We start from the raw sequence: 20,558 nt of genomic DNA on the forward strand, positions 1-20,558 counted from the left end.
AGATCCAGATTTTCCTTCATTCCCTCTGCCTTCATCTCGAGGAGAAGAACAAATGTACTCGTGGTGAGGACGAGCTGGCCTCAGTCATCGTAGGAAAAAATGAAAAATGAATCAACAAGAGAGTCCAACTCTCAGCTTAGTATTCCAGATGTGAGCGAGGGAGCATGGAAACACACAAACATAACACATTCTCTCGCTTGCGTATGAAATCACATGCCAAAATAGACGGAAAACCATCCAAACGGGGGGCAAAACGGTCGAGGAGTGAGATTATTGGGTACACAAAGTTTGAAAATATTAAGCTTTATTAACATTTTCCTCCCTGCATACCTCTCTTTTCCTCCCTGTTTGTCTCCGTTCTTCTTCGCAATTTGATTGAGATTACTCCCCAGAGAAAGACAGGAGTGTCGTAGACAGAAAGCTGGAGACAGCCTTCCACACAGTCAACATAAACAGTACCAGGGCGATGTTTAGACTGAGGTTCAGCACACAGTGCCTTTGCGATTAAACTGTCTGCGAGTAGGCTCTTTATAAATGTTCAAAACAAAATAGAGAAAGAAAAAGCAGGAGGAGAGATAATAAGCGGAAAAGAAGGGACTTTTATCTCATTTCAGTATCAAAGGGAGGTCGGTCCCTTGGCGAGCCACTGTGTGTGGACACCACACACACACACACACACACACACACCCGCATCTCTATCTAGACAGGGACCAAAATATCAAAACAGATCTTCAGAGAGGTTTGTGGTTCTCACGGATAAATAAAACCAACTGACAGCACTATAAAGGTCATAGCCAGAGATCAAAGATAAGTTGACTATATAAACACTGTATAACATTCCCAAATTCCCAAAAGAACATTTGTAGCTAGGGTCAATGACAAATAGAAGTGTCCATAACAAAGAAAAGGATATTAGTCACGTGTCAAACTCTCAGTCACATATGGTCCTGAAAAATCTTCAAAAATTCAATGTCTAAAAAATGTTTCGTATACATCACAGTGGACAAAATGTGTATTTTCCAAAAATATATACATTTAAACACATTTTTCAAAGTGTGTGTGTATGCGTGTCTCTGATATAAAGTTATAGGACATTGTCAGAAACGTACTGACCTTGAACAGTGTTGTATTGTTGACTGAAACTGAAACTATTAATGATCTTTCGAAAATTGGAATTAAATGAAATCATGAAACCTATTACATAAAACAAATGAAAAAATACTTGGTATCTGACACAAATACATTTAAAGTTGAAGTGCTGCAGTTATAAAAAAAAAAACTAAAAAAACAAAGCTGGAATAATTATTACAATTATTTTTATTATTGTTATTATTAAAGTTAGAAATATATAAAGTCATGAGGGTCTGCTATATAGTAAGCTTCTGTTTTAATTTCTTTCATTGGTGGCACCACATGACTTTGATTTAGTGGATAAAGGTTATTTAATTATTAATAAGTAGTGGCGCAGCTTACTTGAAAAATCATTTTCCCCTAAAATAGAATTCAAGTATATGCCAAACTACTATGAAAAGTTTTCCTTTCTTCTAATAAGCATTTCCTCCTTTATTCTACCAGTTATATCAACCTGACATATTTTACTTTATGTCCCCGAAAATATCAGAATGCAATTCACTTAAAACATGCTCATCACAGAAGACTTACTTTCAACTTACTGCACGTATGAACTGGATTTTTACAGAATTTTTTGATAAGTAATGGATTTATGTGAATAAAAACATCACATAACAAATGAAACATAACAGCTCTCAAATGATAAGTTGCATAAAGTGCATGACACATGGTGTCCTGGCAGTGTGTAAATCTCCTGCTCAACAGATGGTACTGTCTAACATAATTCATCTCATTCGAGTCAGCACAGGCTGTTAGAGACCACATACAACAGGCAGACTCAGGTGCAGGGATGCTGGTGCTCAGCCAATGCCACTGTTTCTGGCACGATCCCTACATATGGGAACGATCATAGGCCGTATTCCCACCGATCCCACAGCACTGCTATGGCACTGAGATCCTTAAGCGTTATTAAAAAGCAGCCATTTATCTCCAAGAGAGACTGAAAAACACAAAAGTATGCATGTGACTGAGTGCCACGTCGTGCTCTGGGAAAAACAGACTGAGAATATGAAAGAAGAGACTGAAAAGAAAAAAATAGCAAGAATTCAGCTGAGGATGTGTGCTGGAAATGTTTAAGACTTCTCCAGTGGGAGCATTTCGCCAAAGACTGATGGAATATGTCCTACTGAACAGGTCTGAAAAACAAAGTCATGATTGCCTTTCCATTTACTGCACAGGGCCTGGATGGTTATTTCCACTACAATTTCTTTTTTTCGCTTTAAGCAAAAGTTTACATTTTATGCCCCGTTCTTGTGAGCCCTACATTCCCGTCCATGAGATCAACTCCAAGTCCCAATGACATGCTAGATACCTAACTGCAGCGAGTCTTTAGTAACATATGATGTTCTTCCACAGAGTCCCATAGATCTTTATATACAAAAAAAAAAACAAACTAATACGGTTTCAAATTGTCATCCAAATCTAATTACTTACATTTAAAAGACTTGACTTTCAGTCTCCATGGCCTGCTGAAAAAGCCTCTTCGAAGACTTTTGGAGTTGTCATTCAGATCTGGAACATCCACTTTTCATGATCCAATAAATTCCTGATGAATAAAACAATCTCTGTCCTTCAGTTTTTTCACATTTAATATTCTTTTTTCATTCTGAAATGGATTATTATGGACGGAAAATAGATTCCAATGAAAGTTCCCACTAAAAGACAATCAACCCTTAACTCCTGAGTGGTTATCAAGAGTCTTGAAAGGAAATGGAGGTTCAGGAAACAAATGAGAAAGCTAGTCCAGCAGAGTGTTTTTAATTGCTCTCATCAAGGGCATAAAGCTCAAATCTGGACATGGACCAAGCATACAAACATTTTTACTGGCTTCAGTTGTGGCTATTTATATTTCATGACCAAAGACTAGTGCTAGGCGGTTTGACCAAATATCTGCATTATGTTTTTTTTTTTAGGATTCTGGCAGTTTGACCATTCACTACAGTCTTTCTCTGACTGTGCCTTTATATTAATCAGAATGCGTGAAACAGTTAGTTACAGAACCACTTTATTTTAATCACAATCCAAACAAACATGCTACCATGAGCAGTGTTTGCTGTAAATTAGATGCAAATTCACTCTCTGCCAGCAGGTGGTGCTTATGGAACAGCAGCGATACAGCGGTTCCTTGGTTACTGCTGTAAACAAACCAGCAGTGTGCTTTTAAATAATACATTAATATGCATTATACAGAGTTAAGATGAAAAGAAAATAACATCTTAACTTTTCTGAAGACGGACAGTTCCCGTCAGAGATGCATTATATAAACCCTTCAGCCCCAGTTCAGTATTTGGAATTTCTTCCTATATTTCAGTGATCTTGCTCCGCCTGTTATTTTCCCCTCTTTGCATTCATCCTCACTCTCTCTGGCTTCCATTAATGCCATTTGCAGTTTGCTTATTTGCCCATTTCAAGATTTTGTTGTGTGCTATTAATAGTTCTATAAGTTTCCCAACCATTAGTCAGAAGTGTATGCAGTTAACAGGAATTGAGGAATGGAAATGATTTGTTCATCAAAATACTAAAATAACAGCCAGAGTAAAAATGTCACTGTAAAAACACTGTGCAAAGACAGATGAGGTACATAAAACTGGCCACTGCTCTGGGCGGCACCGAAGGCACACTCATGCTGTTACGTAACCATGCGGTCTAATTGCTGTGTACTACCAGACCTGTTCAATTGCTGTATAATGTACCAGCCCTGTGTAAAAACAGCAGCCTGTCTACATGACCTTTCAGAGCTAAAGTCAGAACAAGAAGACTGTCTCACACCCGCCTGAGCTACACCCATCACACATCCATCACTGGACCACACTTTTCCATTAAATATTTCATTAAAATTGGCAGAAGTACACTGAGGACTCTCAAGCAAATTCTAGAAAACAGTTCTAAGGGTTGTGTGATTTTTCATGGCTACTATATATGAGCATGTTTTAACAGACCCCATGAAATCAAAGTTTTGTGGATTTAAGTCTACATGTGCTTGCTTTGAGGTCATCTATATGCTAGTTTGTACATTAAATTTGATCAAATAAGCTCTTTGTATACACTCACCTAAAATGTGGCAACATTGTATATTTCAGAAAAAAATTATGACATACTAACATGCATAACCAAATTTTTTTTAGATCAAATGCCTCCCACTAACATCAGTTGTTTCGGACAAAGCTATTAATCAATTTCTTAAATAAATAAAAAAAATAAAGAAAGGGCATTCAACATGCCCTTTCCAAACAGCCTGTTTCAAATGGAAATTCATCAGAACAGGAAGAAAAAACGCTTAACAAGCCACTTTCTTGGGTTCTCATGAATGTGTACATAAACTCAATATTTGTGATCAAACTTAAGTGGCAAATCAACCAAACTCTTTGATCACACATTCACTCAGTATGTTAATCAGGATTAAGTATAGAAACATATCCTCTTTGATGATGTGGAGAGTCCCCCCCCCCCCCCCCAAGGAATGCAGTGGATTAATTGTTTATAAAATTAAAGTCAAAGAATATCTCAGTGGCACCACAGTCTCCATGTTTATAACCTGCAGAAATCACAAGGCCACATCTAGAGCTCAACACACAACCGTGTAGTGACACTACAGATAGTGGAAGAATATGCACAAATCAATCAGTCAATTTGTCACACAATGCATGTGAAAATGTCTTCACGCTAAGTGCAAAAGTTGCGGTACAAAGCAAAAATCTGGAATGTCCCCGCTTTCACGAGGAAAGCATAAAGAAAACCATGTGTCAATTAATTTGGTCCAGGACTCTTAACAAGTTGCAGGTTTAAATTTGCTACAGACTTGCATAGATGGCACTATTTGCTACACATAAAAGCAAGAATTTCAGTGTTCCTTTGCTGAAGTGAAGAACACTAAATCCTCCGTGCAGTTCCCTTTCATTGCTCTCATTATTGCAAAACTATCGTCAATGTTTCCCAACTTGATGACACTGCAGATTTCCAGTCTGTACTAAAATAACCTTGTGAGTTAACAGAAGAGATGTCTTTATTCAGTCAGATCTGCCATGCTTCTGTCATTTCCACATCCCTGACCAGGATAAACAATGCGCCATCCAACACTCTCCATGGTCAAACGCCTCTCTGAGGCTCATGGGAGATGACGGACCAACCTAACGAAGTCATAAAAACACACACGAAAATTACTTAACAACATCTCTACACGCAACCAACAGAAACTAGGCTTATATTTGACATTAGGCTAAAATTTGGTTTCAAAGACAATAGATGCATAATATTTTACAGATGATAAATGTCCATCAAGTTGGTTTGTTTGGGTGGGAGGGAGCTAATACAATTGGTTCACTTGCCAGGAAAGATGAAAATGAATACAAAAGGAGAATGATCATCTCAAACAGAAGCTACAGAGATGAAAATGAATTGTTTCCCATGTCTCCATAAGCAGGATGTCATTCACCACTGCTGTTTATATATGTGTGTATATAGGAGGGCAATAGTGTTGATTTGTAGGTTGTCTGAATATCCTAGTTTTGCCTTTACCAAGAGCAATTTTACCTCACCAGATAATCAATTAAATAACAACTGTGCAGTGATTTTTGTAACAAGGAAAAAAAAACATAATTGTGTATTGTAATCTAGATAGATAGATTAATTTGCATTCAATTAATATTTATACACAACCCTATGTTCACTTTTTTATGCATGAAGATCTTATCCATGTGAGACCTGTTTTCACCTTTGGACCAACAAACCCATAGCCAAAAACTCACAGCTACATCCACCCTATTAAGAGAAAAGGTAACCATCCTGCTTTTCCAAAAATAATGGAAAACAAATGGTGAAGATACTAAATATGGGAGCCCACTGGACTGGGGATAGTTGATGGTGTCTGGCTCTAGAACAGCTGCCTGTCCATGACCAAATTAAACACTGGAACCAAAGCTAGGCCAAGTATTCCAGCCATTTGTCTCGTCAATCACGTGGTCAATTCACATTAGCGAGAAAGCAGAGGGTTTAGGGCAGGAGGGAAAAGAAAAGTAGTATTCGAAGGTCCTAACATCCTGCAACAGAGTGACAAAGCATCACTAATGTCATCGTTCACGCACAACTGAGTGCTGTAAACGAGAGACGTGCATGAAGACTCCCTGCGTGGGCTTGGCAACACACACAATGGGTGAGAGTCTTCACACGCGGCTCTGCCAATTAGATGCAGAGCAGAGGATCCAAAACAAACTCCAAATTAGCAAATTAGCCATTCTGTAACCCCAATAGATGCACAAGTGAGCTTAATTCAGTAAAACTCACCTGATGGATCATTACTTGCTAAAAATCATATACAAAAGCTCAAAGCAATATTTGCAAGGATGCACATTTAAATATTAAATGTAAATTCAATTCTTGAGCATTATGCAAGACATAAAAGTCCTAGGCTCAGGTCTAGATGCCCCTTTACACATCTCCAACCCAGAAGGGTCTGGTGTCTGCCAATGACACGTATTGGCAATTCACCACACGTTGTACAGATGCTCCAGTTTTACAGCAAGTGCTTCAAAATATCATGTCGTCCACTAGGTCTACTAGTTAAGAAGTCCCAAATATTAAAAATAAAAACAAAGGTTTTTTCTTTGGAGCGTGAAGAACATTTAAATAACCTAACAAATCTTTTTCCACTAAATAACCTTATGTGTATTTGAAAGGTTCCATTAATGTAAAGGTTCTTCATAGATGCCAATAAAAAACATATTTTAAGTGTACCATATAAGAGTGTACCAAAGCCATATCAGCCAAGCCTCTCTAATGTCACAATCGTATCTCAAAGTTTAAATATATAGCCAAGGCATAAACTCTAGCTGGGATAAAAGGGGGCAACACTGTCTGCCTCGGGGCTCTTAGGGAAATTAGGGGCACTTATTCAGTAACAGTACAAAGACATATCAGAGGCAGCCTTGCTGATGCTACCATTAAATTTAATGAGTAAGGAGAAAGAGGGGTGTCTACATTAGACAGTGAATAGAATTGACTATTCTGCTACAGGACAGTCCAGCTGAGGCCCCCACATTTACACACAGCAGGGGGGTTTGTGTTCATCCACAGAGATATATGAATCAATACTGTCGCCCATTCTCTTTTCAAACAAACCTACAAGCTTTGAACATGGGCCAGGCTGGCAGAAGTGCCAGTGTACACATCCCAATGACCTGCAGTTCATCAATTTCAAAGATGAGTCTAATCTGAGTTCATGCAAACATGGCCTAGAGCTGGTTGGAACTGTTTTCAAATGTAGATCACTTGCCATGCTACACTAAACCCATTAAGTAATGTTGAGGGAAGTTGAGGGCTGTGAGTTGCAGCAACAAAGCATCCAGAATCAATTATCAATGAGCCTACGATGTAAATCTACAGATTTAAGAGGATAAAAAAAGTGTATTGTAATACAACATACCACTCAAAAATTGAAAAAAAAAAGAAATTAATACTTTTATTTGGAAAATATGCATTATATCTGTTTAGCAGTAAAGACATTTATAAAATATTATATAAATAAAAAAATCTGAATCAGAATGAGCTTTATTGCAAGCAATGTCTACACATAGGAGGAATTAGTTTTCATGACAGTGACAGAACAAAAACACAGAAAAAAACATATAAAGCAAGTAAATAAGGAACAATACCAATTTACAATTGTAAGTGCAGGTATATTCCAATGGTTTTGTAGGTACAAATAATTTATATGCAAATGTGCAAAAACGCTGTTCTTTTAAACTTTTTTATTAAAGAATCCTGCAAAAAAAAAAAACTGTTTTCAACATTGATTATAATAAGAAATGTGTTTGAGCAGCAAATCACCATATTAGAATGATTTCTGAATGATAACGTGACAGTGAAGACTGGAGAAATAGCTGCTGAAAATTCTTCTTTTTTCACAGAAAAAAAAAATATATACTTTTTTAAATATATCCAATATTTTTTTACTTATATTTCACAGTATCTCACAATATTATTATTTTTACTGGCTACAGTTTTTTGATCAAATGAATGCAGCCTTAGTGAGCATAAGAGACTTCTTTCAACCAACCTTTTGAACAATAACAATGTCATAAAATAAAATAAAGTTATGCGGTAACACATTAGAATGGGTAGATAAAAGCACATTGCACTCCTCCATTATCTGCTTTCCTGTGGGTGCTCTGACATCATTCCATCACTTCCTGTACCCACTTGCTCTTTTCTTATCTTCATGAAACCAGTGCAATCAGAGCAGTCAGTTTGCATGGTGCTGAAAGGTCAAGTCGGAACAGAATTCAGTAAAGTAAGTCTGCTAAGGTCAACACCACTTCAGGATCTACATTTGAAAGAGCTCATGAGTCAGCCAAAGGCCATTCTTCCAAACAAAAACAAAGATCCTGGTTTGTATATGTTATGAATAGAATCAAAACTATCACACCCTTTCTAGAGGGTTGCATATGAGGCAGACACATAAGCCGGCCCTTGAAAATTAGACATTTGGATAGTCTGACCACAATCTGGCCCAGTGATCCTCTATTGTGTTAGGCTTTACTGACACATAAATGTCACTATCCACGACAAGGATACAAAATGGAAATACATTTTTTAACAGCTGGTTTGTGAGATAGGTAATTACATTTTAGAAAATGTCTATCTCTTTTTATTTTATATGATGTATGCAACCCTGTTACCAAATCTAAGGCATGAAACAATGATTTTGAACAGTTCTGTAAATTTATAGCAAATATTAAACAGAAACAGTTTCGTATTCAAAATTTACTTAAATAGAGACAATTAAGTTTGAAAACAAATCTTGGTATATTATTGGAGCATGTATAATACTTAATTTTTTTATAAATAAAGAAAAACAATTGTTTTTGTTTTTTTACAGTAACTTGGGCAAAAGAGTTGAATTATGCAATAATGAAAAAAATAATAATTTAACGTCAATTCATCCAATTTCAACACCAATTTTCAATTAGATGTGATTTCAATATTAAAATTTTTATCTGAAATATCTAGGTTGGCATTCCTAAAGAATTCATGAATTTACTGCTTTAAAAAACAAAAGCAATCTCTATCCCGTATTATGGAAAATACCAAATAAAAGCAGTGTGATCAATGCTAGCTTTAGGTAGCAGCTGAAGTCGAGAGTTACTAGATACTCCAAAAACAGCTCACAGTGGGACAGAGCGGCTGCCCGGGAGCAGCACATACTTTCAGATTCTATTTCCATCTAAACCAAAACAATTAGAAACGCAGCACCTTTGCACAGGCTGTGTGGAAAGCTGCTTCTTTGGCATCTAGGGAACTAAAAACAGCTTTTCTTCAAGGCTACTGACATTGTTTTCATTCTCCCCTGACGCCCTTTACCAGTGAATCATGTGACTACAAAAAATATATAAACATCAATATTAAAGTATCTCTTTACAGTATGGAAAGTTTAACCATGTCTGACAATTTTACAAAATTTCCAGTAGGTACATGACATCTTGCTCCTCAGACAACTGGTCTAGACACCTAATGCAGAGAGAAAACACCAACACTCTTGTCCTGCACCTCACTGATGAGGAAAATGACACTTTGTATAATTATTGTTCAAGGTAACTTGAGACTGTGAAGTGTGAAGTCTTTGCTCTCGCAGTGGTGGGGCCTGACGTCCTCTCCCACTGTCCCCTCTCATTAGCACAGAGCTAAAGCAGGCTCTCTGAAGAAAGGACCACACTTCTGCGATTCCTTCTGAGACGAGACATGAAGAGGCACTAAGTGAGAGGGTGGATGGAGGGAAGCAGCACTGAGGTTTCGAGGGGGTAATGATAGTGTGTCTGTTTGCACACATGCGCTGGAATGTACGGCAGGCGGCAGGTTTCAGACTTGATAACAAGGCACACGACACACAGGGATGTAATTCAGGAACATCAGAGTCCTGGAGGAGAGACTGGGTCTACTGTTTCCATATGTCCCCACATGCTTTCACTTTTCAAATGGAATTAGCAATGCACACAGACTCTGTGGCAAGCGAACGGGAGGATCCGAGGCTTAAAGCAACGTTATTTGAGATTTCGCTAACTTACTCAGAGGCTTTATGGCCTGGGTATGTTCACAGACATTATGTTCCTTTCAAAACACGCATCGCATGTCTATGGAAATATTTAGAGTGTTATTAAAATATATTATGGAATGTTTAGAGAAAAAAGTCAATCACGCATTCAGAGGTGTTTTTTTTCAGGGAACTCAACATGTGGTATGACACTAAAACTAAATAAATAAATAAAAAAATAAAATAAATAAATAATAAATATATATATATTTATATATAAATACAGCAGTCAGCTGTTTTAGTGCTAAAGAAAGCTTACCTTTGGTTCTGTGGCAGTGCCAAGCTGATTTCTGAATGGAAAAGGTCCTCAATCAATCTGTGGAACAGAAAAGAGCAAAAGGAGATTATGCAGCTGTTGCTCCATGATGTCAAAATGCTGTGCCGTTGATTTAAAACTGTCTTTAAAACTATGATTAATGTGGCCACCATTCATAAACAAGTTGATATGACCAATAAAAACATGAAAAGGGTTGTTTAATAGAACACGGCTCTAGTGGTCATGACTGAACCTGAGCTGTTCAAATGTTTCAGCATTATAACCCAAGATTCAATTAATGCTTAATGCATGCACATAATGCAAGCACATTAGTTCTTTAAACAATGTGAAAGCTTTGATGGAATAACATTTCAATTAAACTGAAAGCAACTGATTGATCAAGTCTAATGACAAATCTTATGAGATCACAAGAAGCAGATGTTGACATGGGGCTGGTTTCGGATTTAAAGCAGAGAAAGCCTAATATATCATTAACTCTTTTCACAACCAGGACATTAAATTACATATGCATACCGCTATATAGAGAAAGATTATATTTAGAAACATCGAAAACATTGAACATCGAAAGAATGCATTTTATTATATTTACTGTAGTCTAATTAACTATAACTAATTAGTCAAATGATTTTTAAAACTATCTGTCTATCTATTTTAGATAGACACCGATTATAATAAGCTTGATCTTTTTGTATAATAATTAATTTTTCTATTTTGGCTGTTTAATATCCGATCTTTAAAGAGTAGCACACAACAACTGTAATCTATTTCACCATGTGTTTAAAAGTCAACAACAGTATTTAAAGTTTAACACTTATTTAATGTGTTGTTTCATGTGCAAAATGCATTTATGTAACACAGATATTCATTCTCAAATGAGAAACATCTAGCATTTTAAGCTTGACATAGCCGTGCATTATTAAATTAGCAAAATAAATGTTTTATTGTTGTATACTTATGCTTAGATTTTTGGCCTAAAAAAGTGACGTTGTTATTGGACACTTCTAATAGAGGGGAATAAAGGTTGTATAGGAAGTATAGCATGTCACACTACAGGACACTGCTGTCACTGGTTGTCATTTCATGCCAGTGACACAATTACTGTAGGAAGAGCTGAAGAGCTAAAGCAGACTGTATACAACTCCTCAAATAGGCTTTGTTGAAAACAAATCCTGCGTATTCCCCTATAAGGTATCCTGATGTGTTATATTCAAGACTAAATATTATCAAATACTAATAACATATTAAATGCTGCAAGAATCTTCCTAAAATAGAATTGTTACCATTAGATACGCTTTAGTGCCTCACATACTCCAGAAATGAAGTTGAGTCAAATCAACACCAGTGAACTATAAATAAACAGTCCACTGTAGTGGTGTGTGTGTGGGTCAGTGGGTTATGCTATTTATACAGAGAGTGGGGTTAAAATGCTTTGATACACTCTCACACACCCCACTCTCACACACAGCTGTTCACTAGGTTGTATTTACAAAGACTAGCTGCCTCTTTGTAGCTCCTCAAGGTTGGTCTTCCAAAAAACAAAATGAGCAAACCAAATCTTAGGCTTAGGAAATCTGAACCCTCACTAATGAGCAGGGCAAGAGCACCAAACACACTTTCCACACAGACACCCAGTGAGGAAAATCACAAACGTTTGCAATTCAAATTCAAGGATCAGCTCTCTGCGGCAGGAAGCCACATAAGGCCTAATGTTATGAGCTAGTTACATCTCGTTCATACTGATGGAAGGAGAAACAAAAGAACGATTATCACTGTGACTTCCTCCACATCCCTCTGTCCATATAGACGAAAACTGATACACTTCCCTTTGATGAACATGTGAGCGAGAGAGAGTATAGGGCAGAGCAGCATGCATGTAATGCAGATTTGAAGAACACAGTTGCAGTGTTTCGGCGCATGACGTCAGAGAGGAGAAACCGAGCTGTCACACAGCATCAAAGCAAGCAGTGACCACACACTGACCTAATACTGCAGCTCCGTTTAGAAAAAAACACAAGGAGCTTGTGCCATTTAGGCCAGTTTCATTCAGAAAAAGAGAATGATAAAATCATGTTTTTCAGAGAACAAGCTACTTTTTAAATCGCTACCTCAAATCTTTAATGTTGTATTGCACATAATGCTTTTGATGTGACAAAAAGGATTAAACAAATGCCAAGTTCTGTTATGAAACTGATGGCATATGCTGATGGGTCGTTAACACTAGGGCTGTCACTTTTAGTTCGAAAATCGATTGCACAATCGATTGGACCAACCAAAAAAAGTTACAAAAATGAAAATAGGGAATCGATTTTAACCAAATATGTACACTATTCATTTTAAAATAATTCGACAATTAAAAAATATAGATGTAACAAAACTCACAAACAAGCAGAAAAAGAAAAAAAAAATTCCGAAAGTGCAGTGTGCCCTGCGAAAGCTAGACAGAAAATACCAGCAATTTTACGCGCCTTTAAGACCCAGTGACGTCGAAAGCGACCTCTCTGCGTTGATTTCAATGTTAAGTCAATGTAAAGTCAATGTCAGTGTAAAGACAATGTAAATTATGCACGTCTGGAGGTCTCGCGGCACGGTAGACACAAATTCGCCTCATTCTCGCATCTAGTTACTGGAGATTCTGAGTTATGAAAAGGACCATTGCAAGCTGACAGCAACCGGCTTTTGTGGTGAAAATTGGCAGTAATAAAAAGAAAACGTCTTTTTTTTTTTTTGACATGGAAAATAAATTTTACCGACTCAATGAACACTTATGTCTTAAAAATCGAAAATGACTTTTTCACAAAAGTGACAGCCCTAGTAATGATATTCACAGCTTTAATCTAATTTAATCTACTGATTGGTTCGCATTTCACAGCATGCTTTAGAGTTCCTTTGAAACCCTCCACCCTCCCCAGCTCCACCTGTATAGATCTGCTATGGTTATTTTATATGCTATATGTGCAGCAGATCGTATCAGCGCATGTATTGGCAGTAGTAAGTTCCTGTGCTTGTTTTGCAGCAGCAGCAGCAATAACCAAGAGCTGCAACAATTCAGCAAACGAAGCAGATCAGTTCCGCAAAGACCAAATGCATTAACCTTGTCATACCCACTATCATGCTAAAATGATGTTTCATGTTAGAACTGAAAGTGGTGACAGCATATTTTGTTAAAATCTGCTGTTCATTGTTTGACTTCTAACCAGTTTTTCTTTCCATATTTAGATTCAAAAATCCATTATCTGTTCAAATCCATTGTCTCTGTATGAGTCTTAATTCAAAAACTCCCACTTTTTTTTATATATATATATATACTGAAATGACGTTCTGATATTTCTGAAATGAATTTTGACACTGAAAATTTGCTGAACATTGGTAGACATGACCACACCTATTGACTATTGACTTGAAAAAGCTGCAATGTAATAATAACTTGACTGTAATTTAACTACTTAAATACTGAAATGCGTCATCTACTAGAAGTGTGGGTGCAGGATCACTTTTTCGCAATGATTTTCAGTCGGCTATTGATATGACTGTGGTCTTCATCTCAAGTAATTACGCATCTTTTTCAATCGTAGTATCTATTTACTAAAGGGTAATACCCAACACACTTTCACAGCAATTTAGTTTTCCCCCAAATTTACAAATTCATACATTCTCATTCGCTGCTTATGCCCCACCGACAGTTGGGTTTCGGACATTTCCCAGATATTTCCATTTGTTTTGAAGATGAAGCAGACAGCTATGTGTATATGTTTATTAATGTAAGTGCATCTGTGTGCACGTCTCTACCCTACAGCTCTCATTTCAAAGTCAGAGCTGTAAAGGAGGAGGTCCGCTCGCCCTCCAGACAGACACAGATTTAATGAGGAAAGGAGGGAGCTGCTGACAGCCTATGACTGCACCGCCGAGGGCTTTAGTGTTTCACCTGTCTCTTCGCCCTCCAGGACTGCATTTGGATTTGAAATAATTAACCTGGCAGAGCTAGTGAGCTGCTGGTGGTGTGGACAGACACAGCGGAGGCTGAGAGTCATTATTAGGTCAGTAGGACTCGCAGAAGGAATGGACCAGAGGCCATACTATGGCTTTGATATGTGATGGGTGTTTAACAGTGAAAGCCACTGCACACTCTCTCTGAAGCCCTAGAGAAGAATTACCATCACCCATTCATGAGAACGCTCGAGCATCATAGCTAGTGGTAGTAATTAGAACTCAAGCAGCTCAAAAGAGAGAAAATAGAGTACTGCAACAACTGGGTCATGCAAATGGTTGGAGGGAGACTACTTCTACCACCTCTCTGCAAAGTCTGGTGTGACTCAGTAGGCTTAAAAGAACGAATAAAGAGATTTTGAGGCAATCTGCTGTGAGACTGCTGTAGCAATCAATGACATTTTAGGAAGCAAGTGCCAGAATCCCCAAAACAGTTTACATAAGACTAAATATAAACTGTGCTTTAAAACTTCAGGCGGTGCACCTTTGAGGAATTCGGTCTAAAAAGCTAAGCATGTTCTTAGATCAGACACTGCAAGACAAACCAGAGAGGAGAATAACTCATTAGCAGCATTTTCTAAGGCAACTATCACAATTGCTTTGAAATTATCTTTGAAAACTCCCAACCCTACATATATTAATCACAATGTCTGACTTAAACTACTATTCAAAAAGGTTTTTTATTTTTGAAAAAGGGATATTTTTTATACCGCGGATGCAAAAATGATAGTATATAATGTTAAAAAAGATTTTCAAATAAATTTAGTTTGAACCATCTATTCATCAAATAGTCCTGAAAATGTATAATTGCTTAAAAAAACTGCTGAACTAGATGCTTCAAATGTTTCCAACACTGATAAGACATTTCATCACAGAAATAAATTCGAATTTGAAATATTTTAAAATAGAAAACAGTGATTTTAAATTGTAATATTACTGTCCATCTTATGATCAAATAAATACCGCCTTGGTGTCTGTCCATAACATTATTTTTTCAAAGACAAAACAAACTCAATCTTCCAGACCACAGATATCTGAATGGTACTTTTATATATTTTTCACAAACAATCAAACTTATAGCTTTAGTCTGGTGGGTGGTAAAACATGCACAAATATCCCATAAACTCACACAAGGAGGTACCATATAGACCAGAATATCTTTGAGAATCCAGGGTGGATGGTTTTAACTTGGGCATATAAGTAACCACTCAAACACACAAGAAACTACATCAACACACTAAAAACAACACTTTTACATAAGCGTGCGTATTTGGCAAAAAAAATAGCAGAACAACAGTAAATGGTGACCGCACCTTAGATGTGGCTACTCCTGGTTTCCTGCTTGCTTTTCACCAACAAAGCACAATATGTGACTCTTGTAAAAAGTGTGAAATAGTCACATATGACACCCACATGAATTAACAACCGGGTCCATTTAGACTCCAAAATTGCACCGGCCAGTGACAAAGATGAACATACACACTCAAAAATATGACTTAACCACCACCAACTACGACCTCCAACAAATCTCACACAAAAGCCTCTCTGTGTGCTTGTCTTTTATGAGAGAGTTATGTTCTGAATGGCTCAACTCCCATGACCACATGTCTTTTCTACACAGAGTATCCTAAACTGGGCCACATGGACAGCAAGACGGTCGCCCCACCTTCCCTGAGCTTTAACAAACCCTGGTGGTGCTTTGTGTTAGCGTGGCCACTGATGAAAATAGCATCGGTCAAAAGGATATACAAGAGACAATCGCTTCTACATTAGATCATTGCAGGAAAACAAAGCAAAAAGAAAGAATGGTGTTAAAATGGAGCTGGTGGAGAAACAAGACAAAGCAGGAACAATATTGGTTGCAGCCATTTCCTCCAATTCAAAAATAGAACCGTATCTGGAGGCTGAAGTAATGTTTTAAAGAAACTAGGCTGCATGTGCAGACGGGAAGAACTGCTAATGGACAACAGCAGAACATTTCAGTTTTTAGAGAAACCATTCAAATGCAAATGGCAGAAATGTAAAGACACTATAACCAGCAGGAATCTCAGGTCCTGGTTTTTCCCTCTGGGTGGGAGAGTAAGCATGAGAAGACACCTCATCCATATCGATCCAGGCTGTTGGCCTTTCCCAGAAATGCTCCAGCTCTCTACACTGGTAGACATTGAATGGCGATATGAGGCATTATTACGCATCATCTCTCAGATTTATCCTGTTACAATAGTAAGTAACCTACAAATATGCAACCATTGAAACTACACACAGAGATCTGCAGTTTCAAACATAACGAACGCCTGTCATTCACAAGTTCTATCAATTGCGGATATACACACACAGTAGGTACGGAAAGTATTCAGACCCCCTTAAATTTTTCACTCTTTCTTATATTGCAGCCATTTGCTAAAATCATTTAAGTTAATGTTTTTCTCAATGTACACACAGCACCCCATATTGACAGAAAAACACAGAATTGTTGACATTTTGCAGATTTATTAAAAAAGAAAAACTGAAATATCACATGGTCCTAAGTGTTCAGACCCTTTGCTATGACACTCATATATTTAACTCAGATGCTGTCCATTTCTTCTGATCATCCTTGAGATGGTTCTACACCTCGACTCCACACCTGACTCCAGCTGTGTTCGATTATAATGACTGGACTTGATTAGGAAATCTATATAGACACCTGTCTATCTAATACCTTACAGCTCACAGTGCATGTCAGAGCAAATGAGAATCATGAGGTCAAAGAAACTGCCTGAAGAGCTCAGAGATAGAATTGTGGTAAGGCACAGATCTGGCCAAGGTTACAAAAAAGTTTCTGCTGCACTTAAGGTTCCTAAGAGCACAGTGGCCTCCATAATCCTTAAATGGAAGACGTTTGGGATGACCAGAACCCTTCCTACAGCTGGCCGTCTGACCAAACTGAGCTATCGGGGGAGAAGAGCCTTGGTGAGAGAGGTAAAGAAGAACCCAAAGATCACGGTGGCTGAGCTCCAGAGATGCAGTCGGGAGGTGGGAGAAAGTTGTAGAAAGTCAACCATCACTGCAGCCCTCCACCAGTCGAGGCTTTATGGCAGAGTGGATCGACCGAAGCCTCTCCTCAGTGCAAGACACATGAAAGCCACCATGGAGTTTGCTAAAAAAAACACCTGAAGGATTCTCTGGTCTGAAGAGACCAAGATAGATCTTTTTGGCCTTAATTCTAAGCGGATTGTGTGGAGAAAACCAGGCACTGCTGTCCAATACAGTCCCAACAGTGAAGCATCATGCTGTGGAGGTGTTTTTCAGCTGCAGGGACAGGACGACTGGTTGCAATCGAGTGAAAGATGAATGCGGCCAAGTACAGGGATATCCTGGATGAGTGCTCAGGACCTCAGACTGGGCCGAAGGTTCACCTTCCAACAAGACAATGACCCTAAGCACACAGCTAAAATAATGAAGGAGTGGCTTCACAACAACTCCGTGACTGTTCTTGAATGGCCCAGCCAGAGCCCTGACTTAAACCCAATTGAGCATCTCTGGAGAGACCTGAAAATGACTGTCCACCAACGTTTACCATCCAACCTGACAGAACTGGAGAGGATCTGCAAGGAGGAATGGCAGAGGATCTCCAAATGTAGGTGTGAAAAACTTGTTGCATCTTTCCCAAAAAGACTCATGACTGTATTAGATCAAAAGGGTGCTTCTACTAAATACTGAGCAAAGGGTCTGAATACTCACGAAGGGTCTGAATACTCATTTAAGAACTTAAATGATTTTATCAAATGGCTGCAATATAACAAATAGCGAAAATTTTAAGGGGGTCTGAATACTTTCTGTTCCCACTGTATATATATTTATTATGTGACCCTGAACCATAAAACCAGTCATAAGGGTCACATTTTTTTTATTGAGATGTGTATATATAACACGAAAGCTAAATAAATAGGCTTTCCATTGAGGTGTGGTTTGTTAGGATAGAACAATACTTGGCCGAGATACAACTATTTCAAAATCTGGAATCTCAGGGTGCAAAAATATCTAAATATTGAGAAAATCAGATTCAGAATGAGCTTTTTTTTCGCCTTAGCAATGTAAATTACTAATCAAAAATTAAGTTTTGGTATATTTACAGTAATAAAGGTACAAAATATCTTCATGGAACATGATCTTTACTTAATGTCCTAAAGATTTTTAGCATCAAAGAAAAATCAATAATTTTGACCCATACAATGTATTTTTGGCTATTACTACAAATATACCCCATAGTGGCCCAGGGTCACATATAAATAAATACCAGTTTATTGTACAAATTGTACATTTTATTGTACAGCATCACACACAAACATCATAATGATTTAGCAATGAAAATGAAAGCAAAACACAATGACAAGCTAATACATACTAAGGAAAGCCTTAGGCGTGAATCTGATGAAGAGCCATCATATGAACTCCAACAGACCCGCTTTGAAATTCTATCCCATATCCAGGAGGAGGGAGCACAAATCCATTAGCCATCTCCACTTTCAAACCGCAGTAGCTGTCTTTATCTCATTTAGACACACAATGGTGTGTATGTGCATGTCTGGGTTTAATCGCAGAGGAGCTGTTTAGTTTCTGTGCACAGTATTAGGAGCCATTGGAGTGAGAGCGATCTGTTTCAGAACACACACATGAGGAGCATTAAGAAGCACGCAATGGTAGAAATGTTACAATGACATCTCTGAGCCAAATATGACAACAGAAAAGGATGGAGCAATGCCACTTTTGTCAAGATCTCTTTAAGAGAATAAGTACATTGTGTGCACAATAAAGGGATAGTTCACCCAAAAAATGTATTTCCTGAAAGTTTAATCACACTCAGTCATTTCAGGATGTAGATGAGTCTGTTCTTTCATTGGAACAGGTTTTGAAAACTTTACTTCACTATTTCAACAACTGATCCTCTTCAGTGAATGGGTGGCGTCAGAATGAGAGTCGAAACAGATGATAAAACATCACAATAACAAACAAGTAAAATGCACTCAATTTACCCTACATGCGCACTTATGAAGCCCTAAAGTGCTGCATACACAAGCTCAGCATAAAAGAAGAACTTTTTCATTGTGAAACATTCAAACTCCAGTTAAGTTTTGACTATACAGTAAATTAACTAGGTTTGCTGATCCATTGAACTCTCATTATTACATGTAATACATCCTACAACGGAATAACCAATGCCACAAATGTTGTAACATGACTTGGTGTCGACCCCCAAGATATTTTTTTTAAAAGAAAAATGCTTAATAGATTTGAGCAGCAAAAGAATAACTAAAAATGTAATAGTGCATATCCACTCTGTACATACAGACTCTGATTTTTTTTTTTAAAAAAGGAAAGAAAGGAAGAAAAAGAAAAGGCTTTAATGTTTTTAAAAATCAACAAGGAATAAGTATCTAAGAAAAATGTGAAAGGAAAGTTACATTGTAGCACACTGTCTCGATGGTGGTCTGATTAAATTTGGAAACCTTGTGCATTTCCATAAGATAGCTGTCTCCTGAAGAAGAGATCTAGACATTTAAACTCTGTAACACCCCTCTTTAGCCACCCACTGTGAATCTGGCTCTGGGACAGTGTTAGGAGGATCTAGGCCATGATGACACTTGGAGAGGTGGATCCTCATAACACATGCAAACACAGACATGGGGTTTAAGAGATGGTCAACCACTCTAACAAATGCTGTATTTAAATATAAACAACACATTTCAAAATTCAATATTAACTATCATTATTTCATGAAAAAAATGTATTACACATTATTATGTTTAAAATTATAGCAAACCTGGCAAAGCATGCTTGATCCAACTATAATGTGACACTGCACACCTCTAGGGCCTGATACACCTTCCATTACTAAACACATTAAGACTTTCTCTGCCCCAACATGAAATTTCTCCATTACAGCAGTCAGACAGTTTGGAAATTTCTTCTGAACTGAGCTTCCACAGAATGACCCATCTGACCGAAAAAACAAAAGCAAATGTCAATGAACCCAAGTTATATGAAGGTGTCAATCTATACAAACGTCAAAATATATCTTATAGAGATCCAGAAAGATTTGCC

At 37.6% G+C, this 20,558-nt stretch overlaps 1 protein-coding gene across 3 annotated transcripts in view; it reads right to left on the bottom strand.

Annotated features, from left to right (window-relative positions):
* Positions 1 to 20,558, bottom strand: part of LOC113108861 (ras-associated and pleckstrin homology domains-containing protein 1-like) — a 63,365-nt gene that overhangs the window by 33,761 nt on the left and 9,046 nt on the right. For all 3 annotated transcript variants that reach the window (XM_026272218.1, XM_026272216.1, XM_026272217.1), the window contains exon 2: positions 10,473 to 10,529. The gene's annotated coding sequence lies outside the window, so the exon portion shown is untranslated. The remainder of the gene's footprint in view (positions 1 to 10,472; positions 10,530 to 20,558) is intronic.

Source organism: Carassius auratus, chromosome 9 (assembly GCF_003368295.1).
Source record: "Carassius auratus strain Wakin chromosome 9, ASM336829v1, whole genome shotgun sequence".
NCBI classification, from domain to species: domain Eukaryota; kingdom Metazoa; phylum Chordata; class Actinopteri; order Cypriniformes; family Cyprinidae; genus Carassius; species Carassius auratus.